General features: G+C 31.6%; 1 pseudogene across 1 annotated transcript; it reads right to left on the reverse strand.

The window, feature by feature from the left end:
- Positions 1-10,142: 10,142 nt before the first annotated feature.
- LOC144571771 (UDP-glycosyltransferase 73C12 pseudogene) lies at positions 10,143-11,992 on the reverse strand (annotated as a pseudogene). The gene has a single exon (XR_013517577.1). The product of XR_013517577.1 is annotated as a UDP-glycosyltransferase 73C12 pseudogene (transcript).
- Positions 11,993-20,260: the final 8,268 nt, after the last annotated feature.

The raw sequence follows: 20,260 nt of genomic DNA on the forward strand, positions 1-20,260 counted from the left end.
AAAATACATCAAATAAATCTAGCCATTGATATTAAATCAATGGAGCAATTATATTTTATATACATATGTATTATTTTATGCTTAGTATGGACTCTGATAAAATAACAGCGGGCTCATTGTAACCATTTTGAAACTTCGTAGTATTAATTCCGATTTTTTTATTTATATCCAAAATAAAATAATTTTTTTAAAAACTAACCAACTAGCTAATGAAATTGCAAAACTACCCAAACCGGTTAACCATTAACCGGACTCAAATCAAATTTTCGGTTATTGGTTTCCCGAACCCATTGAAATAGTCCGGTTAACCATTAACCGGAAATTTGATTTGAGTCCGGTTAATGGTTAACCGGATTTGTGCATTTTTTTTTTTTTTTTTTTTAAAACAGAATTTTTTTTTTTTTTTTATTCTTTGTATTAAAATATTAGAAATGTTGAATATATTTCTTTGAAAATAAATGGAATACAATATAATTTGATTTATTAGAAAGACTGCAACTAATAACCCGGATCAATATTTTTCAGGCCGGATTTTTCGCGGCTGTAAGAAAAATTAATATATTTCTTTATGTGCTATTGGAAAAAAAAATGCTTAGATTCTGAGTTATTGATCCCGGTTCAAAAATCACTTCTATGTAATCTAGAAAATATTGTGATCCTTCTAGGACATTTAATTTATGAAAAGTTGTATCTATTTTTGAAAAAAAACAAAAACTTTAATTTATTTAATGATTGTTTTTAAAAAATAATTCTCAAAATAGATACAACTTTTTATAAATTAAATGTCCTAGAAGGATCACAATATTTTCTAGATTACATAGAAGTGACTTTTGAACCGGGATCAATAACTCAGAATCTAAGCATTTTTATTTTTTTCCAATAGCACATAAAGAAATATATTAATTTTTCTTACAGCCGCGAAAAATCCGGCCTGAAAAATATTGATCCGGGTTATTAGTTGCAGTCTTTCTAATAAATCAAATTATATTGTATTCCATTTATTTTCAAAGAAATATATTCAATATTTTTAATATTTTAATACAAAATTTTTTTTCTGTTTTCAAAACAAAAAAAGAAAAAAAAAAGAAAAAAAAATGCACAAATCTGGTTAACCATTAACCGGACTCAAATCAAATTTCCGGTTAATGGTTAACCGGACTATTTCAATGGGTCCGGGAAACCAATAACCGGAAATTTGATTTGAGTCCGGTTAATGGTTAACCGGTTTGGGTAGTTTTGCAATTTCATTAGCTAGTTGGTTAGTTTTTTAAATTTATATTTTATTTTGGATATAAATAAAAAAATCGGATTAACATAATAGTATTAATTCATAACAGATTCAAATTTTGTATATCACAAGATTCAAATTAATGAAGATTTCATAAATTTTGTATATTACATACGAATTTAATAAACTTCAAATACATTTGTACAATTTCCTGTACCAGTTTATTAATATAGATTCGGATGAAGTTTCTAAATAACTATATATTAATAATTTTTCTTTCAGATGATTAATTAGACTAGAACTGGGATGTTCTTGAGCTCACCTCTTTGTGAGTTTAATTTCAAATATATCAAATTGATTTCAAACGAAAAATTAAAATCATTAAAAAATTAAAAAATTATAAATTAATTTAGTATAAAGTCAAGCGATTAAAAATTTTGTGTCAAGTTTTATGCGTAAATCTCAATTCTCATGAACATCGGATTTAGCTCAATCAAAATAATATTGAATATCCTAATTTTTACATGATGACGGTTCAAATACTTCGTCGTGCCTCACATCTTTTATTTCTATTTTCAAAATTTAAACAATTAATTCGAACTGCATAATATCTATATTAAAATATACTTTATGACCAAATTTTATATTTTTTAAAATTTATTTACTATTCTTTTTAGATAGGTACAAAATCACTGTTTCTGGACCATTAAAAATAGTGTACTATCTAAGAAAGTTAGTTAAAAAATTCCAAAATATATAAAATTTGGTCTGCAAGCACATTTTAATGTAGAGATCGTGTTGAGTAATTCAGATCGATAGTTTAAACTTTGAATTCGTTGATAAAGAATGTGAGACACGATAGTGCATGAAAGGCATGAAGTATTTGAATCCTCATCTTTTTATTTTGATATTTAAATTTTGAATTTATTACTTAATTTTTTTTTAAATAAAATTTTAATAAAATATAAAAAGAATAAAGAAAGAAATTTAAATTGTCTCCTACAAAATACATTCTCAATTTAAACCACTAAGATGTGTTTACCAACTAGCAAACAAATGGTGGAAGGCGAGAAACAAAACACCTCGTTTCCTCCGCAAGTTTTTTTTGAAGATATCGCCTGGCGACTCCAGAAAAGATTTTGAGAGTCGAAGAAGTCCATTGTTTCCTTCGGCCTCCCTCCTTTCATTCCGTCCGGTTCACTCCGCCTTACTCAATCCGAGCAGTGCTTTTATTAATGAATCTGGTCACTGCTACGCCTCGCTACTCTCTCGTCTCGACTCATCGGGTTCAGATGGAGGTGCTGTAAATTCACCCCACCTCACCTTTAGTATCCACTATCAGTATACATCAATAAGGTACATGTTTATGATTGATGGCAGTGAAGTTGTTAGCAATACTGTGATCTTCTTCTTCCTCCTTTTCTTTTTTCTTTCTTCTTCTCTTCGTCCTCTTCGTTCTCTTTTACTTCGACCTTTTTTTGTTCTCGTCGTATTCCCGTCTGAATAAATCAGACACAAGCCTCATCTGAGCATGAAGGCTCCCCTGAATTTCCCTGTCCTGCTTTAATTTCAACAATACTGTTTTTGTGCTAACGACCAAAATTTTAGCAGGTTCACAATTTACTAATCTGAGCACGAGCATAAAAAATCTTGCAGGCTCAATATACTACCGATATGAGCAAAGAAATCCCGACTCTGCCTTTATTTTTTGATTTTTTTTGTCTACTTTTGTAAAAAAAATTACAACACTGGTATAAAATTATAAAATTATGTATAAATGAATTGTCGTGATTATTAAAATACCTACGAGTTTTAAATAAAAAAAATATAGCAAACAAGCCGCAAAGTTGAAAACGGCAGTGGCATAGATAGATTCTCCGTTCGTTGTTTTCAACTTTGGTAAATTCTGATGAATTTTTTTTTGTTAAATTCGGTCAGTGTCTGATGTGATCATATGACGAATGTCATGTCAGTAAACTTTTCCCACCTTGTAGTAAAAATGTATGATTTTAATAAAAAGAAAGGAATGAAAAGTGCATTAATTAACTTTCGAGATATGTCACTATGTCACGGAGACCTTTGAATTTTTATTTTGTAATATTCAAGCTTTCGAATTTCGTAATTTTAACAATCATTTTTCCCACCATCCATCAGTGACAATACTCTTCCGCCATTCAATTGATTATTTAGTGCTCAATAAAGTATAAAATGACTAAATATCCTTTATAATTTTATCCATGCTTAAATACTCACATAAAGTATAATATTTTACAATTAACAATTTTTAACTAATAATAAGTACTTATTCTTATTGTTTGTAATTTTTAATATATAAATAAATATAGTTTTATTAGTTTTAATTATTTATAAAATTATATTATTTTGTATAAAAAAATAACGCTTAAAACAAAAAAAATGAAATAGAAAAATCTCACGTGTCATATATATTTAATCAAGTGCCGACGACATTTCAATTTTAAGACATCATGATTCATGGATATCTCATGTCTCAAAGCGACATTCATCGTCCCACCCAGTGTAGGCTGTCCATATCATTAACATTTCTCTCTTAGTTAAGATCAGCAAAATTTTATTTGAAGTTTTTTAAGTAAAGATTAGAAGTAAGTTCAGAAGCCAATGCGGGATTTTAATCGGAGCAGGACAAAAAAATTCCGAATAAGATTTGAAAAGTTAATTGGATTCAAACTCATTAAATAATCAAGTATTAGATAAAATATGATAAAAAAAATAACAAAATCGGAGACGGAGAGTAGGGAGCGAAGAAAAAGAGAATTGGATCTATGCTTTAATCAAAATGAACGAATTGAATCAGTAAATTGGGTCTGCCTCTAATTTTTTTTTTATTTGTTGGTTGTTGGGATATGAACTTTGGATTAGTGGACTAATAAATTTTGGGCTCATACCACAAACCAGGGTATAAGACAACACTATTTTTCAAAATATAGCAAAGACTCAAATAAATTGGTTTTGGATTTTCAGAGTAGAGCAAGTATCAAGCTACATCCATCACTGAATAAGTTACCCAACTATTTAATATTGCAAAAAAAAAATCATTTAAATTTCGAATATGCGATCACTAATATAAAGAGTATTGTGTTTTCTCATTTTAATTTCGCGACAAATATTACTTTTTCAACGTATCTCTTTGTTTTCTTTTTTAAATACGTATCATAAAAAAAAATTAATTCAATAAATTTAATTTCTAATGTTGATATCATGTAGTCATTTTTTTAACGCAGCTGCCACTAGGGATGGAGATCTAAAGTTTTTTTCTTTTTTGTAATCTTTGTAATTTATATATCTGCAAAGAAGAAGCTAAACACTTTAAAGTATAAAATATGCTAAAAATGTACTAATTTGATCCCCTCAAAACTATTAGTGTTTTATTTATGTTTCCAGATTTTTTAATTGACACATTAATCTCTTTTTATTTAAAATTACCAGAAATTGAAAAAAAAAAAGAAAAAGAAAAAGCTCTAGGTCCCAACTCTAATCAGAATCTAAGTCGTGGTACCAACGACAGATTGATCGGGTCCTTTACCAACTCATATATATTCTCTACCCTCGTGGGATTATCTCACATCACATGGGTCCGGAGGCAGCACCCCGTTTCAAATTTCAATAGATTTATATGACCAGGGCCACCAGTCCAGGCTATCCTTGATTCCTTATCTTCCGTGACTCGATGAGTCATAAGTCCGGATCTTGTGCAACCAATCATAGTGATGTTTAGTTATTTTTATTATTTTAGTTATGTATATTGAAGTTTATTTGTTTTATGTTTTTTATAAGGTTTAGTTCTTGATATGTTTAAGTATGTAGTTGTAATTTAGTGGTTTGAATCTTACTTTGTAGTTATGAAGATTTTTCATTTAAATTTTATTTATCACATATTGTGCATTTTATATTTGAACTCTTTTTCTTTCGAAATTTTATAGTTCCGTCTATATACATTGTTATATTTTAACTCTTTTTCTCTCGAAATTTTATAGTTCCGTCTATGTGCATTGTTATATTATAATTTACAGTTAATTAGCTAAATGAAGTCATGCCTAATAACTTGTTGTCTTAAAAAAATTACAAATTAACTTTTAACGTATAAAATATTTAACGAAGCTATACAATTAAAAATAAATATTTGATTGTATATGGCCATAAAAATATGTGCACTATTTAAAGTCGCTATTTTTGTCTTTATGATTATATTATAATTGTATCTACATTGACGTACATGACGAGACATACACATCACAAATGAGATTAAATATTTTTACTTTTTTTATATATAGATTTTCAAGTCTGCAAAATAATTTACAGACGATATTGAGAAATTAATTAAGAATGCTCAAAGATCTAGACTCTAGATTTGTTACTATATAGATCTGCAGTTGCATGCATATATCCACACTTATAATTATGTTATACGTGACAAATAGTCAGGAGATAATTTTATAAAAAAAGAAAATTAAATAAAATATACAGAAGTAAAAAGAAAAGAAAAAAGAAGAAGATAGACTAGTAAAATACTATGATTGTAGTAACGTGAGACAAGACCACCAACATGTCAAAAACTAAAATATATTATATGATTTTATGTTTTACTATTATTTAAAATGATAAATGACAAATATGTATTTTTTTTAATTTTCTAGTTTATTTCGCATAGACGAAGAAAATCTACAATAAAAAAATTGAATTAAATTATAATAATTAATATTTTAGTCTTTCTAATATTGTAAAAGAAAAGAGCTTAATAAATTATGAATTTTGTTTGGTAATATTAATGTGAAGTGGTCATTTAGATTTTAAAATTTAAATAAGTATAAATTATATCATATAATTCGATAGGGAACGCTAGAACGTCATTTGTGCTTCGTTAATCTCTTGTACCGTACGAGGTGCATATGTATGTAAATAATTGTGGGACATGGTATGTTCCAAAAGAAACGACACAACGAATCATAGTTATGTTACTTTTGAGTCTATTGTAATTGTCTATATATATTAGCATGCAAATGGATGAACTGGCCTCTTACCCCCTTCACATGAGGTCATGAGCCATGTGAGGTTGTCTTTGTCAGCTGCCAACGCAAGTCTGGTTAATTACTAGTTATGGTCTCTCTCATTAACTTTTACTGTTTTACACAACAAACACCATAAAAAAAATGGATTTATCAAATCACATAAAAGAGGGCGACAATTTCCAGGCCGGCATCCTTTTTATAATTAATTAGGACTTGCTGATACTTGCACTTTTTATTTAGTTTTTAGTTTGTCAGCATAAATTTGAATCATTTTTCCGAATTTTAAAAAGAAAAGAAACTTCGTATAAATTCAAATAAGTTCATATACTAAATAACAGAAAGACTTGTACCGGTACCGATCCTATGCTTAGTTAAAAAAAAAAAATACATAGTTTACCCGGCCTTAAGAAATGTCAATCATGTTTCCGCATAATAGACACTGAAAATAAAATAAAAGTAAGGTTCAAATACCCCATATTTCTTATGTCTCACTCGTGACTCACATTTTTATCTCTGTTTTTAAAATACAAATAATTAATCTGAACTATTCAATATGATCTCTATATTAATATATGTTTGGAGATCAAATTTTATATTTTTGAAAAAAAAATTACTATCTTTTATTAGTACAAAATCATTGTTTATGGATAAACATAGTTTATATTTAATATATTCCGAGGAATGCTAAACATATACACAATTTAAAGTTTTATAACTTGTGGCCATTTTATGTCTCAAAATTGCCGGGTGACTGGTGTGACGGAGATTTTTCAACCTTTGGCATCTAGCTTATGTCAAATTTATTACCGAGTCGTTATATTCTCGGAATTCCGTTAAATAGTACAAATAGCGCGTTGTTATCGATGGATGATCCGGAAGCAAAATAAGTGATAATGATTTCATTATTTCGTATACATGTTAAGTACTTGATAATTACGCAAAAGTGGGAAACAAATTGCGGAGACCCAGCACTTGTTATTTTAGAAGTGTTAGTTTAAGTATACTTCTCTCCAGTAATCCAGTTCCAAGTGGATACTTCAAAATTCAAACAATCCATGGTCAAGTATTGAATTATTCAAAAGAGAAGGACAAATTTGACCTGGATGGGATACATCCAGATCCATCGAGGCCCATTTTCTCAAAAATTGATAAGAAGAGTCGAAGAACTGTCTAATTGGGCCCGGATTGGGTACTCTTAAATTTGAATATGTGGATAATTTGACCATTGGGGATTGAATTGACTGAGAATTTTGTGGACACGTGAGTATATGATAGCTCACAGGAATAGAAAATATTGGTTATTTGCTATTTTAAAACTTTTAAATTGTAAAAATGCTATCTCAAAATTTGAAATTATAAAAATGCCACTCCAAATTTTATTAATTTATAATTTTATTACTCTAAATAATTAATGACTAAAATGCTTTCCTTTTTTCTCCTCCTCCTCTTCTTCTTCTACCTTCTCTTCTTCTCCTGTCATGGATTTTAGACTGGAACTGGTGATAAGATCTACTCTTGATGGGTATAAATTTTGCACATTTGCATATCGTTAGACTGGAACTGGTAAAACCTGTACCATGTTAAGTTTTTTAATATAACATATTAGCCCACCTTTTCTATTTAAATATGAAACTGAATTCCAAAGCTCACAGCCATGCAAAATTTATAGGTAGCTTTTTTTGTTCTAAAATGTACTAAATGGTTACTTTTCCAGGGAATATTCGGGTGTTCTGTTGCATAAGACCTTTTTTTTCCCCCCTCAAAGATTCTTTGAATTTCAAAAATCAATTTTCTTATTTGGATTCCAGTAATGTATTGTTGAGAATTGTTGACAAAGTTTTTCCCCTGAGCTCAATTCGAGGTATCGGTTTTGTTGTCAAATCAGCAATATTTTTGACAACAACACTCTGCCGTTGGTGTTGGACAGCTGGAGTTTCAATAAAATAAGGAAAATTCATCAGAAATTTACAAATTTCCTACTTACATGGAAGAATCCTATATTAAAAAAGTAAAAAAAAAAACAAATAAAATTTGTGCATGATAATTTTAGGGAGGTGCTATTCTAAGGACAATAAATTCTAATAATGAGAGCTAAGAGAAAATTTATTATACTAAGACTCAATTTGTCCTTTTCTTTTGATACCATATCTGAGTATGTAATCAATGAATAACTAATAATGATACTAGTATCGTACCCATGCGTTGCGACATAAACATATTATAAAAATAAAGAAGATCAAGAGTTTGATTTACAATTTGAATTTCAAACTTTGATGCAAGTAAAAAGAATTGATAAAAAAAGAGACAAATGTCTTGTAGAAATATTACATCCCATAGCAAAAGCCAGAAGGACAAATTAAAAATATCTAGTGAAAGTGAATTCGTATTAATAAATTAATTTCTCTATTTTGTGACACTAATTATAGTTAATGTTACTAAAATTCCTCCTTAAAAGTAAGAACAAACCTGAACATACTAATAAAAAATAATATTTTATCTTATCAAAATTGAAGAAGTAAAATTGTAAAAAGATTCACTATAGCTTAAATTGAGTAATGTATTAAATTTGGAGATATCGAATAATTTGATAAAATATCAAATGCTGATAAAATATTTTTAAAATATGTTAGCATTTGATATTTTTAAATATAAATTGGTCATCCATTATGATTCTTAAATAAGTCAATAAGGATTGAGAAATAGCTGGAGAGGAGAAATAAAGAAATGAATAAATTGATTTTCTCTTCAATTTTGTTTTCTATTCAATTTTAATTGTAACATATCGCGTGGCAGTATGTGTGGCGAGTATGTTTCTATTTAAATTTAAAATTCTACACGTAAAAAAGATGCATTTAATCAAAAGAAGACATATTATTTGATTGGAGGGTTGATATTAAATCCAAAATTTCATCTTTTAATCATAATTGTTGGCAGATCAGAACATCTATGTGCATAATACAAGAATGAAGATTATTTAAATCTCAAATATCTATTATCTCTTTTTGTACATATAGAATGAAAACCAATACTTGATATCAATTCTTTCTTTTTGTACGTATAGTATGTAATCCTTTCAATTTAATTAAGAACCTCAATATAAATATTATGTTTGTAAAAAGATGACGATGCAATCTTCTACAATTAAAATGTTTCATTGCATATAAAGTTTATCTAATATCTTTTATGTTTGAAATCAACTGCTATACTTCATGTTAAATAAATTTAAATATAACTTCACTTTAGAGTGTATATATCCAAAAAGAAACAATTATCATATCCATATGTTTTGGCCTTTTCTAAATAATAACTTATCTAAACTTGATGTATTTTGTACTGTATAATCTGAAAATATTTTTTACAATTGAACGTTCTGATACATCATATTGACTGATTACAATTAATTTGCTCTAATACATCGATCCACTCTTTTGACTCTACCAGTAAATAAAAAAAATAGTATCATAAGTCAAACAATAGAATTGGATATATAAGAGCATCTAACTTTTGGAGTTTCTAAATAACTGTTAACTAATTTTTAGAAATTTTGTCTCTGAAAGTTTCTAAACCCCCACATCCCTGAAACTAAAATTAGAGTTTCTTAATTGTCAAATCAGCAAATAAATTACAAGAGAGAAGAATTTCAGCGAATTATTTGACCACGTCAGAATTTATAAACGGTTTCTTATTAAGAAACTTTGGAACAAAGTTGCTAAATAAGAAATCCATCTGCATCACTGAAATTGGTTTAAAAACTGTCACATTAAATTAGAAACTCCAAGAGTTTCAGGGATGTAGATGTTCTAATACTAGATATGACAAATATACATGCCAAAAAGGAATGATTGATTCCATTTCTATACGTACAAAAAGAGAGAAAAAAGATTTGAGATTTAAATAATTTTTTTATTAGTTATCCACTGATTACATATTCATATATAATATTAAAAGAAAAGGACAAGTCATACTAAATTTTCTCCCAGCTCTCCTTATTGAAATTATTGACCGTATAATAGCACCTCTGACCTCCCTTTTAAAATTAGCAATTTGGCACTGCTACTCTTCTCTCCTACTGAGTCACTGACAATATCATTGCTTCACTGTATGATACTCTCTATCAGCCGTGTGATATTATTGTGTGATGATCCTCCCTCTTCCATCGCCTTTTTCGCCTTCTTGGCCATATCTGCGGCCTTTCTCCTCATTTCTTTCGCCTCTTCCTCCTCCCCCATCAATTTCAAAATCACTCTTTTTATGTCGTCTCTATTAACCAAAATGGTATCGTCGTCTCCTGCAGGCATCCAGGTTGACACTGTGACACCTAATGACACTCCCAATCCCAATACATCAACTACGAGTTTTTCATTAGTGAATTGGTCTGAGAAGTGAGGCCAAGTGACCATCGGTACGCCTAGCGATATGGACTCTAACATTGAGTTCCAACCGCAGTGCGTCATAAACGCACCGATCGAATGATGAGACAGGATAGCCAGTTGTGGGGCCCACCCTCTAAATATGAGCCCTTTCTGCTGGACCCTCTTCTCAAACTCTTTTGATAACCATCTGTCTACTTTGGGCGTGATTTCCGCTTCCTTTATTACCCATATAAACGGTTTCTCTGTGGCTTCCAACCCAAACCCTAGCTCCATTAGTTGTAAACTGCTCTTACGGGCGAGGGAACCGAAACTAACGTACAAAACCGATTTGGGCTTATGTGAGTCGAGCCAATTTAACACTATTTGTTGCCTCTCTGCTCCCAATTTGTTTCCTCTTAAGGATTTGGAATTCTCATCCTTGTTGTACAGATTGAGGGGTCCAACTGTCCACACCTTTTTCCCTAATTCTTTCTCATATAATTCAATAAACTGTCTTTCTAGGTCTTCAAAAGTATTCAGCATTATTGCATCTGCTGTTCTCGCCGCCTCAACCGCGTCATCACGGATCTTCTCCAAACCAGGAGCATTAAAGAACCCAGGCCCGGTTTCTTTTGTATACCGGAGAGTTATAGGCATGTCAGGTACTACGAACTGCTCAGAATAGTCAGTAACATTATGGAGTATCTTGTGTTTACTCGTCTTGTGATCACATAGAGCAAATAAACAGGAAGGTCCATGGAACACAATCCTGGGGACACACAATCTTCGTGCAATCTCAACCGTCCAAGGGTTGCATCCATCGGATATGATGCAACTAGGGGGGATGTGGTGGGTCCTGAGATATTGCTCTAAGGGGTCTCTGAGTAGCTCCATAACTTCTAAAAAAGCTATGAAATAACTGCTGTCAATTAGGTCAACATTTTCACACTCATCAGGAAGCCCGATTTGAGCGCATGGGAATTTCAACTCGACAAATTGGATGGGGAGGTTGGACTCGATCGAACGTTGCACAATGGGCCGTATACGAGCAGCATTGGCTGGAGTGGTTATGAAACTGACGTGAACGCCTCTTTCGGCCAGGAGGTGCGCCAGGTCGGTCATGGGGATTATGTGGCCTTGTGCTACTAGAGGGATCAATACAAAATGAGCTTTTTTTTCATTGAAGCAAGTCATGGGAGAAGTTTATTTAGTACTAATCTATGAATGCAAGGTATGTTGGTAGTGTTGGTTTTATTTACTAGAGTGGAAAATGAGGCACATAAGCAGCTTGTAGTTCCTACTCTTTAAAGTTTAAACAAACTAACTAATTTTGGAATTTTCTTTGGAGAGAAGTTTGGACGCCAAGTTTGGAATCATAAAAAAAAAAAAAAAAAGGAAAATGTTTTCAGAGGTTACTGTGCATTCTTTAGGAAGGTGTTCAGATAAAGAGGTGGTGTTCCTCAAGCGGCACAGATGTGTCGTTATTTATGACCATATATTAATTGAAATGCATGCGTCATACATGATGAACTGAAACGCTGGTTATTTCAAATTTTCTGCAACTTGTTCCTTCTTTTGGTAGTGTTTTGGTGTACCTTATTTTATATATTTTAGAAGCAGATTTTAAACATCATAAGTGATAATCTTTGAGGACAGAAATATCTATTGTATTATTGAGACGACTCGTCAAACCGAATAAAACCAATACGTGCAATCACTATCAGTGCAGAACGAATTATTTTTTGGGTTTAATTTATGTGAATAAAAGTGAAGCATCTTCGAATTATTTAATGCTGATTCTAGTAATATCCAGATTCAGTACAAGACTCTACTAATAGCTGTGGCACTGTCTGGAAAAAGAAGAAAGATTAAACTTCAAATAATAAAATGATCAAAACAGAGCCAACGGTCAGATTGGCAGCTTGGGCTGAATAACAGAGCATGTATTTAATTTCTTCTCAAACCAGATTGATAGATTGTGCTTAAAAAAAAATTATATATTTATAATTTCTTCATATAGTAAGGATTTAATTCTATTTATTTATAATTTATTCATATATAGCGAATTAAGAAACTAATTACAAAGCTAGAGTAGATCATAATAATTAATTGTCTGTGAAAGATGGATTCATTAAAGACGAGCTACCTTTACGATTCAACTGGAATTAAGTTGGAATTAAACATAATTGACGATTATCCATTGTTTGTTTTGTAGTTCACAGATTTTGTACAAAAAAATCCGATGCATGCATTCAAGGGTGGATCTATATTCAGTGTTAAGCCACTCCAATAATTTCAACGTTTAGTAATGTCTATTACAATTTAATTGAATTTATTTATTTTTAATATTCATTCCTTCCTTCCCAAGGAATTGTCGAATATTCCTGTCTCAATCCCGAAAAATTTAAATCTACCATAATCCAAAAAAATAAAAATAAACCAAAACAACACGATTTTTTGAAAATTCGAAATTTAGCATGGCAGCATCCCACCGAAGCGGGCACTTTTCTGGTGGCCGCATCTAGGTGACGCGGCCCATAATTGGAGGCCGCTCCCAGGGGATGCGGCCACCTTATTTATTATTTTTTTCCAGAATGTATATTTTTGTTTTGTTTTAGGGTATTTATTTGTTGTTTTTTGTTTTCAAAACAGTTGTAATTGTGTTGTTTTTTTAAAAATGGTTATTAAATATAGTTGTAATTGTGTTGTTTGTTTGAAAATAGTTGTAATTGTATTGTTTTTTGTTTTATTCATTTGTCGAAAGAAATATTTTTATCTATGTTCGATATGTCGTTACGAAATAAAAACAACAAATAAAAAAGTGAAATAGTATGATAAATAAACTGTATCTGAAAAAATAAGCATCATGATATAATAAGTCATAGTATCCGACAAACACTAGAGTAAAAACTGTACAAAAATAAACTACAACCTAATAGTTAGAAGGACTAAATGGGACCAAATGCAGGACTACTGGACTGTAAGACCAAATGCTACTGTCTGTCCAGTCTCAACCAGCGGGAATAAACCATAGGCACATCTCATGATAGGATCATCCATGGAGATGGGAGGATACTGTGTGGAGGTGCCAGCAAAGTCCGGGCAGGGAGGATACTGAGTCGGCTGTGTGGAGGTGCCAGGAAACAACGAGAAAGGGTGAGGCTGAACAAACCCTGGAAGATATGCAGGAGGCATCAACTGAGTCGGAACGTAACCCGGAGAATACAAATCATCGGGGTCTGTATCGAGATTGAAGCCCAGCTCCTCCTACAAATTTACAAATTAGTTATGCATTATTTTTAAAAAAAAAAAAAAAAAAACATAGTTGTATATTTTTAAAAATCATATCTCAGGATGCACAGCCTGAGTAGGGACCCGCTCCTGAGTCTGCGCGGCACGAGTAGGGTCGGTCTGCTCTGCGGCGCGCTGGCACAACGTCTTAACACCTCTGTCGAATGCCTGATCGACAGTCTCAGCATCCTAGACTGAAGCCCAAATAGACTCGTCCCCAGCGTATCGGACGTAGATATCTGACTCATCCGATATGTCATCAATGACATCATATCCAGGCAATCCTGCACATCTCAGGAGAGAGTCAAGGCGCGTCTTGTACCCACATTGGCACACCGCAGGTACATTGTGCTTGAGGATGGCTTTCCCGAGCCTCTTCCAGCCCCGCACTGTGACGCAGCTCTTCACCATATATAAGGCCTGCAAAAATGAGAGTAAAACAATATATAAATGTTGTACATATGTAAATATTGCAAGTTTTTAATGTAAAGATATCATAGATGTAAACGGTGCATCGGCTGGAATGATACCGTGAACCCGTCCTCTTCGATCTCTTGGCCTCAATACCGGCTCCTGAGGGTTGTCGGTGATACACCCCTCCAGATACACCGTGTACGCACCACACTCCTGATACCAATCTTTATAAGGCTTGTATTTTTTTTTAAAGTCAGATATTACAATCAGAAAGATTAAATAGAGACATAAAAAAAGTCACATTCTTACACTGGTGGTACATCCATGCGAGGGTGCTCCTCAGCTATGGGTGGGTTGGGTGTGGATGCCAGCTGGACATATTATGCGTGAAAAAATGTCCAATCTCTGCCCAGAGAGATGTCTCTGGCAAAATGAATCTCTCGCCATTTCTCCTCACTAATCGGCGCCGGGGGAGGAGCTGTCTGGCGCAATCCGAACTGTCTCATGACCCGTCCGGAGTAGTGATACTCAACAATATGAATTTAGTAGAGTTTTTAATCAAGGTTATCTTTCTGAAATTTATAAAGTAAATTAAAAATACGATACCTGAAAACATATGAGCGGCACCTCAGCGCGCCAGTAACGCTCCTGCTGCCGACATCTCTCGGACAATATCTCAAGATAGGTTTGATGTACCCCACTACCTCGACCTGAATTTACAGATTGTCACACAACAAATTGTTGGGTTTCGGGGTAACCAAAACCGATTTAGGTTTAAGCTGAGAAAAGACCGTAAAACAAAAAAAATACTTCTAACTTAAGCCAAGGATTAAACGGGGTATGTCAGGAAACTTTCCAAGGCAGTCCACCTTCAGTATTCCTTTGGCATCAAAACTCAATTTAATCCTTTTACATATCTACTCCATGATTGATTTCTAAAACTTTAATCTACTTACCAATTAAATAAATTAATATAACATATTTATACATTGTCTCTAAATTCCAATTGGAATGCAGCCGACCGAGAAGAACGAATCTGGGAACTGCTTGCCTCGGAGTATCAGACGTCTGATACCTTTATCAGTTATCCTCCAGGACTAACCAGAGAGCAGTTTATTTCTTTTGCCATAAATACCGTAAACTGCGTAATTATACAAAAACACTATTCACCAAGAAATGACAAAATAGTATTAGTCATGATCCGTTAGATGTTAATGATTATCACAACCATGTGAGTCATATGCACCATGTGCTTCGCAAGAACACTATTTACCGATCCCGTGATCTCTAAACAACAACCGTAAACCGAGAAAGAGAGAAAATAGATTACCGAATCGATTTGGTATCAAGTGAATTAGTAACTTTCTCTCACCTTCACCCCTCTATTTATAGGCATTTGACATGATGTGAAATACTCAAAATACCCCCATGCATGGAAATTTTGGAGAGGAGGTAATCAAATTGGATTTTTGCACTTTGGCCCAAAAATCAATTTAATTCATTTGGGTTTTTCAGTTTGGGCTTTTAATTCTAATTAAGGCTTTAATGCTAATGAACTTTAAGCCCATAATTTAAATTCATAATTAATAATTAAAATCCAAATCAAATATATATAATTGTCATGTACAATTATATTTCTTTCGGTTGTTGTTTCGGTAACTATTATACAACGTACCGAGTACGTTTATAAATTAACATTTTGTTTTTGCTTTGTCATTTTTACACGACATTTATAATTTAATTATATCACATATAGTTAATTATAACCATCTTAATATTAATCATAATCAATGTATAATTAATCAATAAGATTCTCTGATTAGCTCCTATATGGTGTGACCCAATATGATCTGTGTTATGTAGGTAAATAGAATTAAAAACCGTTTTAACTTCTATAATCATAGGAGGCACCTGGAAGAATGCACTATGATCATCTAATTACACAGATGATGTTGTACTGTACAATATCACGATCCAGTAAACTATTTTACTCGTGTTAATTCTTTGTCTCATAGCTATCAGATCAGTTTCAAGGTAAGTGTGTGTCATCCTTACAAACTTAATCTTTTCTTGATCTTGAGCAGATTATCAAATATGATTACTCTTGTAATCATACCGCATGCAGATAATCTTACTCTATCAAGGGGCCTAGTGATACTATAACTCGTATAGAGATACGAGATACAATAGTACTTTTGGTAAACCATCACTTTCTCAGCTGAGGTATGTATACCGAAGAGCCACCATTATAACTGCTTTTTACAGACAGCGTTAGATAACAATCACACATACACATATCTTAGTAGGAAAGATGAATACCTCATACTATAGAACTTAACACTGAATGAAAACATTAATGACACGAACACAATTCTATTTAATGTTTCATTCGGGGTCTGTCAAATATCATGTTCCTAGAACATGTATCTATGTGATTAAAATGACATCTCTTGCCAGTGGTATGCAAAATTTGTTGGAGTTATGTCCTAGAAGCCAATCAGTTTTTGATGGCTCATTTTGGTTTATGTTATTGATGATTTTATATCATTTGTTCCATGAGATTATTATTGACAGATCATTTGAGTTGAGGACTTGAATTGTGGATCTCCGTGCTTCATTTATTTAAATGACAATAATAACTCTAAAAGTCCATAATCTTGATAATTAGCAAGGAACATTAATTATTCATATAAGATTAGTATGCAAGTTAAGCGATGATTAAGTTCTACAAGTCATGGGTATATGTTACCAACTTAATTGCATAAGTATATGTTATTTGAACATAGTACAGGACTTGACCCAATGAAATAATTATATGGATTGTGTTATGTGTCATTAATTATTTCATAAGTGTTTAATTCTAAAGTTTGAGATGTTTCACCTTTTTCACATGAGGAGTGTTTGTTATGAATAGTTTATAACGTTGTCCGTAACTGGCTACTATAAAGATTCTATTTTAACATTCATAAATTATGCGGGGAAAAGATGTTCATCAAGAAATCAGTATGTCCCTCACAATTTATTTGTTGAGCGATGATATCAACTGGGCCCCTTGATGGAGTTGGATTGTTTGCATGCAAATTTATTTATACAATCAACTCTATATCAAGAAATATATAATATGCAAGAATGACACATTCCAATCTTGGATTATATATTGATATCATGAGACATAAGAATTTAAACAATATAAATTATATTTTCTATGTAGGATGAAATACTATATTTGTATAGTATTTAATTATGTTAATTGGGAGTCACAATGTGTTGCTAGATACCGCTTGTGATTATTAGAATTAAGTATACTAATTTAATTCTATGGCCAACATGACATAAATCCTCCAGGGTATTGTTAAACAAGCTCTTAACCATAGTTACATTATTTTAGTTTGTTGAATGAATTAATTATAATTAATTATTTCAAACAATCTTATGAAACTAAAATAAATGTCTAATCAAGAAATAATTTTATTATATGATAAATAAAATTTATTTCAACTCAACATACTTAATATAATTATATTAATTTGATGTACAATTAATTGGTGCAACAATTGGGCCAACTAATTATGAATTAGGAGAAAGAATTATTATGGAGCAAAATAAGTTTAAATGCCCATAAATGGTCAGCCCAAAATTAATGAGAAAAGAGGCCCATTTTGATGGTTAAATGTGGATTATTTGTCCTAGACTTTATCTATATAAAGGGGGTCAAATTGGATGAGAGGAGATATCCAAAACCCTAGCTGCTATTGCCTCTTTTTTCTCATCTAATTTTTGGACGTTTTTTTTCTCAATTTCTCTTGCTTATTTAGATAGGCTCATGTGTTGAGAATTCCATAAAAATCAATTCAAAAAGAGATTTGAAGAGTGGATTTGTTTGATTAGACTTGAGATCTACAAATACTAGCATATTTGATAAATCTCTTGGTTAATCTTGTGGCATAATCCATTGGAGAGGCACTCGACTTTGGGTGTAGGTGAAGAAGCAAGGAGAGAGTCTTTCGCAACCACCGCTGCCAAGGATTACCTTCTTGATACGATTCAAGAAGAGGTAAATCAATATTTATAACTCTATTGTTAATAGGTTCAATTTATAGCACAAGATCTTGGTATATTGCAAATGGTAGCTTAATTTAAATAAAAATTCGTGCTCTATGCATATACATGAGGATTAACAAATGGTATCAGAGCTTTGGTCTTTACTTGTGCTGTTTATGTGGCCTTTTATTGATGGTTAATGGCATAGGAACATTATTTGTTAAGATATTTTGTTTGTTTGTTTTTCGGTTTGCTAGAATTTCAGATCTGTTGCAAAATCGAAATTCTTTTGTATTTTTCGTTCAAAACAAATTGTTTCTTTTGGATGGTTTGATTCTATGTTGTGTTGTGAGCATTTCCTGACCAAGAACATCGAAATCCATCAAAGGATGGGTGAGATCTAATCAAAACATGTGATGAAGGTCAGAACAGGATTTGCAGAACGAGTTTTTGTAGATTCTGTTTTATTGAATTTTCTTTCTATTGGATAGATCTATTTTATTGGCTAGATATCACCTAGATTTGTTGCTTAATAACTCGTGATAATTTGATTTCAAGAGATTCAACAAAAATTTGGTGATTTAAGTGTTAAAAGGTTGATTTAGGAAACCCGGGTACTTACTGTTTTCTACTTGCATCCGAATTCTTTTAATAACTGTTATTATTCTACACTTTATTTCGAAAAAGTGTTTGAACAGAATTTTTCTACAGCCTTTTGGGAATCCAATAAAATTTCTTTCATTGGATTTCATAAAGTTTTGATGGGTTAACCAACTGAAACGATTTTGGTCGACGCTCTGTTTCAGAACAGAGATATTTGGTTTATGACCAATATTAATGATCATTCTTCATTGGATCTACCTTATTTCTTTTAATAATACTATAGCCTACTTGTTAAGGTTTCAAATAATATGTATTTTGAAATATTAGAATACACGGATTGATCAATGACAAAGAAACAATAGAGGTGAGAAGCTAAGGTTTTCAATCGGTGTTTATACCTAAATCTGAAACCTTTTCTATTTGTGTTCTCTCTCTGTGATTCAGATCTCTCCATAAAATTTTAACAGATGCATACACACATATCAAAGAGTTCACTGGATTTTTTGTGAATTTTTTGGAGACCGAAAATTTTTCTGAAAATTTTGGGGTCATTTATTAACCCGTTAGAATAAAATGAATATTTGATGGTTTTCTAATTAGATCCAAAAGTTGCAAAGTTAATTAGATGACATCATGTATTGTCCATCCTCTGTTTTGAATGATTTATAAATTCATTTATGTTTAAAATGAATTTAAAGAGTTTAAGCAAGTAGTTGTTGAATATGTTGACATGAGTTTTTTTTTTTGAGAACTTGCATATAGTAGATTAGCTTGATGACTTCTCTAAATTGCAAGATAAATTTTATCTCTTGTTGTCTTCTTAAACATATTTTAATTTTTTTTTCTTTAAAAGAATGAAACAAGCAAAGTATGTGGTAACAAATAATTAGTACTAATATAAACAAGTAGAAAATATATTTTGTATATATATGCTAACTTTGTTTTGTAGGAATGATTAATGTGGGTTTGTATGGTCTCTACTCAATGCCTTGTGTGATGTATTGAATGATATGAATATTGAATTGTAAATCCTCATGTATATGCATAGAGCACGAATTTTTATTTAAATTAAGCTACCATTTGCAATATACCAAGATCTTGTGCTATAAATTGAACCTATTAACAATAGAGTTATAAATATTGATTTACCTCTTCTTGAATCGTATCAAGAAGGTAATCCTTGGCAGCGGTGGTTGCGAAAGACTCTCTCCTTGCTTCTTCACCTACACCCAAAGTCGAGTGCCTCTCCAATGGATTATGCCACAAGATTAACCAAGAGATTTATC

This window comes from Carex rostrata, chromosome 19 (genome assembly GCF_964058835.1).
Source record: "Carex rostrata chromosome 19, lpCarRost1.2, whole genome shotgun sequence".
NCBI lineage: Eukaryota > Viridiplantae > Streptophyta > Magnoliopsida > Poales > Cyperaceae > Carex > Carex rostrata.